Source organism: Zea mays, unplaced genomic scaffold (assembly GCF_902167145.1).
Source record: "Zea mays cultivar B73 unplaced genomic scaffold, Zm-B73-REFERENCE-NAM-5.0 scaffold_651, whole genome shotgun sequence".
In the NCBI taxonomy this organism is placed as follows: Eukaryota; Viridiplantae; Streptophyta; class Magnoliopsida; order Poales; family Poaceae; genus Zea; species Zea mays.
Window position 1 is genome coordinate 9,682 of NW_023367313.1, and position 5,185 is coordinate 14,866.

Here is a 5,185-nt window from a genome sequence, read left to right on the forward strand (position 1 = left end):
GTTTCTCTGACCTCTGCATAATCCCAAAGAGGGCGGCGACCATTGCACATCGGTGTCTTGTAGCGTTATCAGACTATTGCTCGTGTCAGTAAGTCGAGCCCAAGTTACCTGCAAGAAAAGGTGAATGCTCTATGACAAGGAGACTGACAGGATGGTTCTTTGAGTGTATTTCTTCCACTTTGGTGGCACCAGTCTGTGGTTTCACCAGTCGCCAGTTGCCTGCTACCTCGAGTAAGCTAGAAAGATCCCTTTGTGCTCACTACAACCAAGCACCGTTCAGCTTAACACAAAATATAAGAACATAAGCATAGAAAGGAAATAATTATAAAATCATTTGACTCACGAAGCTAGAAGGTGCGATGAGCCCTAACCCTCCATACCTGTAAGTCACTGTACAGTACAATAGTATGGTACTTCGTTTCCAATAAAAAGATGGAAACCCATAGGAGTCTTTTAAGCACAGTATTACAGTAGGATAAGCTGAAGCTTCTAAAACACCAATGCATCTTTGAAAGTACAGAAAACTGAACTGCCTTCATATGTGCAACATATAACTAAAATATATGTTGGCAAATGTTCCTAACGATACTACGAACCTAAAAGGCAATAAAATTAATTAGGATAATAAGTTGAGTATCATTACAAATAAAATCATATCTATCTGATGTGCCTAATAATTTCTTGTATTTCTTCTGGAATGTTGTCTTTGGATTCATTGTCCTTGTACTTCAATAATTCTACTAAGAATTTGGTCCTCAGGTCATTCCCATTCTGCACATTCATTATTACATATCATAGAACACGATTAATAATCAATTATAGAAGAACAATATTGACAAAGTATTAGAACAAATTGGGTACTCACAGTGCAAATGCAGGGTAACCTTATACCATTCCAATCGTGCATAAAGTTGATAACAAGAAAGCCAGATAAATCCCTACAAATTAAAATAATACGTTGTTACATATATGTAGACAAAATTAATAAGTTGTTCGGGTTAAAAAAAATACCAGTTTAATGTTCTTGGAACCCATGTTGGTACTATACGACGCCACATATAAATATCGTCTTTCCATGTAGGATTGACCAATTCCATGGCAGCATTCATATTATTGGCAATATAATGTATATTATGAATATAATGCATGCTAGGATGATCACCCTTAAACCATGATGGTATAGGCATGGAGTCCATTATATAGATGCTTCTAGTGTCCATGTTAAGTACATATAAGGTGAAGTGACCCAAGAAAGAAAAGGGCAATAGAATCTGCAAATTAAAAAAATAGTTCAAGTAAGAGAAAAAACAAGATTACAAAAATGATGAAGAGTATAGCTTACTTGTTTGCAATCTGAAACATCGTACTCCATGTCAGGCCAACATTCTAATAATTTTGCCAACATGTTGATATCTGGCTTTGCACGAAGGCGAGGGTCTCGACCAAATTTAGTTATGGACTACTTTTTGTTAGTAAAATAATTATATAATGAACACACTTATATGAATAAAGACTAATTACTTGAACTTACACAGAACTGTAGATCCATGTAGTGGTATTTGTCTTCCAACAAGAACAAGGAATCATTGCATGCGATCATCCGAACAGCCATGTTAAAACAATCTGTATCCATCGGCTTATTTACATCCAATATATCTTTAAGTTTTTGAAGACTTAAAGAAATTGGATAAGGTTTAGTGCTCTGAATCCAATGTTTCCTATTAAATGAACAATTGTTTTTATAGTTAAATCAAGTACATATGTGTTGAATATTTACCATGCATATACTATATGAAATGAGAATTAACTTACTTTAAATATTTGTCGTTGTCTATCCCCATGATATATGTGCATAATACAAACATCAGTTCTTGCGTGTTTGTTGATGTTACTTTAGCAGGCAGAACATATGGAGATATATATGGTTCAATCTGATGTGATGTATTTGACGATTTAGATAACTCACATGGAGTATCGATTATTTGAACATCACTTGAACTCTCTCCATCTTCATCCACATTGTGGTCAAGATTTTGATGTCCTTTCTTTGTGTTTAATCTCGAGTCCCATAATATTGCAGGTAGCTTAAACCTAAACATTGTTATATCATCCTGCAAGTATATAAATATAAATTAAAACAAAAAAACATTGTTCCTATAAATAAATATACGTCCTCTACCTGAGTTACGTTATCAGATAGGGAGGATCCTGTCCAGTATTCCATATAGTTTATCATCCATAGCCCGCAAGATACCCTAATATGAAATTTAACAGATCAGGTGAGTTTCTATGTATATATGAAAATAAATAAAACCAATTTTGTAGAGTTGTGGTCACATGAATTTTACCCATCGGTTTGCATTTGTGTTGTGATCTTCTCTATAACTGGCCATGATGCAACATCAAGGTTCGACCACTTGCCTTGGTAAAGCTCTTTATGTTTTGCTGCAAGTTTAATCTGTCTTTCTAGACCTTTTAACTATGTGTATATATAAAACATATCAAGATTTATAGATAACAAATAATGTAATGATGAAATAATCATAATATAAAAGAAATGATTACTCACTGTAGTATAAAGGTCTCGGCGATCCGTTATTTGTTGTCCCATAGAATCGAGTACATGTACCTCACTTTTTTTTGCATTCAGAACTGCCAGGTACCAGTGAAAATCTTCTATATTCATTGGAAGGAACACCTTCATAGAACATACATTAACATTAATTTGTAAGTATTGTGCACCAATATATTACATATTACATATATTAAAAATGAGATGAGTTTTAGGTCAACCATGTCAGACTGTAAATAGTTGTCCACCCTTTGTTCAATTGTGTCTTCCTTACAATTTAAGAGCACCTTAGGGTCGCCATCACGCTTAAGCAGACTGGAAATGAATGTGTTCTCCAAGAAGACCTTTCCACCTTCTCTATGAAGTAAATGCTCTTCACCCCTAATACAGTGTATATATGCATTGAGGGCCTGTACACCAAAAGAATACAATTAACAGATCAAATATACATGCTAGCTTTAAATATGTATACCATACTGTATAATATGATAATTATAAATATATATATACTTTATTACTGTATATAATATGAACATACAAATGTACTTACGTTGTCAGACAATTGCATGTCACCATGAAAAAGACATTCCATATCATTTCTATTTAACCATGCGCTGTCGATGTTCACCACAACTTGTTTCCCCGGTAATGTTTTAATGTATTCAATAAGCTGAACATCTTCTGGGGTGCACTTATAATCTATACAATGAAAAATATTATACTTAATAAGCAAATGATATATGCGAAAACCAATAAGATGCAATAAGGCAAGAACAAAAAAATTACCTTCAGAGACAACTCGAGCTACATTCAATTTCTTTGGTTTCTTATGTTGTGATATTCTAATAAGTGTGTCCAAAGCATCTTGTTGGTTCTGCTTTACCATATCCGCATCAGAACTTAGTTGACTTGATTCATTTGGAACATCCAAAGATGTCAGGTGTATCACATCTGTATGAGGAGTGAATGAAACATAAGTATCTTGACAAAAGCATTGTTAGGAGTACTCATAAGACAATATTTACATTTAGGAGTGTAGATAAGAGAGCCTACCCGGTTGTGGCCCAAGATCGGCTTCAGTTGACACTTTTACATGATTGAAAATACAGTCAATGCCTACTCCCACAACATCGTGTGATTGTTTTGCAGCATTACCAACACTGACCTTACTATCCTCGCTCTCTATATATATGGCGCACAAGAGAAGAATTAAGTGTCAAACAAATATTTATTATGCAGACCTTAGTTTTATGTAATTGATAATAGCACTTACCCAATTCATGTTCATCGGTGTCATTAGTTGACAATTGTGCTGAACAACCACTTCTAGCCACAACCTCATACGATGGTTCAGCAGTATTGCCAACATCGACATTTCCTTTCTCCACCACTATATCCATTGTGATTTGGTCTGTACCAACTACCCATCAGATTAAAAGTGTCAAACATAATTTTATTGACAAAAGTATTTTAAGTATATAAAGTACATCGTCAAATAGCACGAAACTAAATAAAAAACGAACTTTAGCTTAAGTTCTTCATTCATATAGATGTGACAAGTGAACTTGTATAAACTTACGGAGGAAAGGGACACAGGCCTGCCACCATCCTAGTTTGATTAAGTATACCCGATGCCATTGATCTTATAGGATGTATATCATGGCATTATTGCAAATATACAACATTGCTCCTTATAAAAATGCTATGAGGGGAGGATGCCAGAAGCAAGGAGGCTGTTCGATCAAATGGCCCAGGTGGGGATCCAAGTAAATACAATCACGTTCAATGTTTGGATTGATGGATATGCAAAGAGTGGACAGATGGATCAGGCCAGTGCAGCCTATAGCGAGATGCAAGCGAGGGGATTAGTGCCAGACTCCTGCACCTTCAACATTATTGTTGCTAGAGCTCACAAGTTCGGGTATGCTGCCCAGTTAGTCCATGACCATGACATGTTTAGTTCACATATGTCGGCTGATGGGTTGGATATGTTGGTCTGTAGGCTTTGTTGGGATCATCGATTGGATGATGCCTGGGAGCTTCTGCTTGGTGCTATTGAGCAGGGTGTTCCATTGCGTGTTACTGGATTTAATGCATTGATCGCTGCTTATAGTAAGGAGGGACTCCACGAAGAAGCTTCTGAACTGTATAGAATTATGAACAAGTTAGGACTGGCACCATCCTCGTCTACTTTTAATTACTTGATAATGGGACTCTGCAATCAAGTAAAACTTGATGAGGCACAGCTTCTTTTAGAGCACATGGTTAGCAAAGGATATTGTCTAAGTACATCATTTACTATCAGCTTGGATGCATACTTCAGAGACGGTAATGCAGTTGGCGCACTGAAATGCTAGGATGATATGGGCAAAATTGGTTTGCAGACTGATTTTATTGCCTTCTCAGCATATATTAATGGCCTAAGCCGATTAGATTACGTGAATGAGGCTTATCAGGCATTTGCTGAGATGACGAGCAGAGGAATTGTACCAAACAATATTACTTACAACTCCATCATATCTACTGTTTGTAAGGCAGGCAATATGACTGAAGCCTTTAAGTTAGAGCAGAATATGAGGCAGAGTGGCATTGCTTGCATAATGAAGTTCACCA

The 5,185-nt window shown here is 35.9% G+C and overlaps 1 long non-coding RNA gene across 1 annotated transcript; it reads right to left on the reverse strand.

The window, feature by feature from the left end:
- Window positions 1–422: 422 nt before the first annotated feature.
- Window positions 423–2,698, reverse strand: LOC118475782 (uncharacterized). Its single transcript, XR_004855102.1, has 8 exons — window positions 2,570–2,698; window positions 2,349–2,479; window positions 2,180–2,255; window positions 1,813–2,111; window positions 1,343–1,718; window positions 1,012–1,271; window positions 866–938; window positions 423–771 (listed from the first exon to the last, which is right to left on the reverse strand). It is a non-coding gene; the product is annotated as an uncharacterized lncRNA (long non-coding RNA).
- Between the last annotated feature and the right edge of the window lie 2,487 nt (window positions 2,699–5,185).